The sequence below is a fragment of the Euprymna scolopes genome, chromosome 16, assembly GCF_053919585.1.
Source record: "Euprymna scolopes isolate OS-2025 chromosome 16, ASM5391958v1, whole genome shotgun sequence".
Lineage (NCBI taxonomy): Eukaryota > Metazoa > Mollusca > Cephalopoda > Sepiida > Sepiolidae > Euprymna > Euprymna scolopes.
The window spans coordinates 134,718,404-134,718,957 of NC_136497.1; positions in this window are offsets into that span (position 1 = coordinate 134,718,404).

Consider the following 554-nt stretch of genomic DNA (forward strand, 5'->3'; position numbering starts at 1 on the left):
TACTAGATGGGTGACCGTTTGGGAACGCTAGGCGCTGTATGTACCACGCTGACTCGTAGTAATGTCCAGGTTGGTAATATTTTGGGGCGCGTTTACCTCTCTGGGTGAGATACATCCCCGAATCAAGACGGAAAGGCAACGGGAAACTACCGTCTTTACTTGCCTTCCCGAGATTACCATGACTCTTCAATTTGGAGAGGCGTAATCGCCGACACTTGTAAAAAAAAAAAAAAAAAAAAAAAAAAAAATCGCAGGGCCACTATTGACTGATATGAACACGTGTTTGCTAGCTAAAACATAAACATTTGTTTCTTTTGTATGAATTTCTCAGGGTAAAACCATATAATACCGCGCGCTTTTTTGTTCGCGCGTTATTTATAAATATTTTCTCTTTTGTTTTCATTTTCTTATCACTTTGTTTTTCCTGGGGATGGAGCATTCCACCGGATGCCAAACATTCTCCCATTAGTTTAGTTACTCCAACCGAGAGATCTTTTTAAGATTCTATCCGTCCCTTTAAGTGCTATTTTTTTAAAAATTTCTTTTGCACTTGG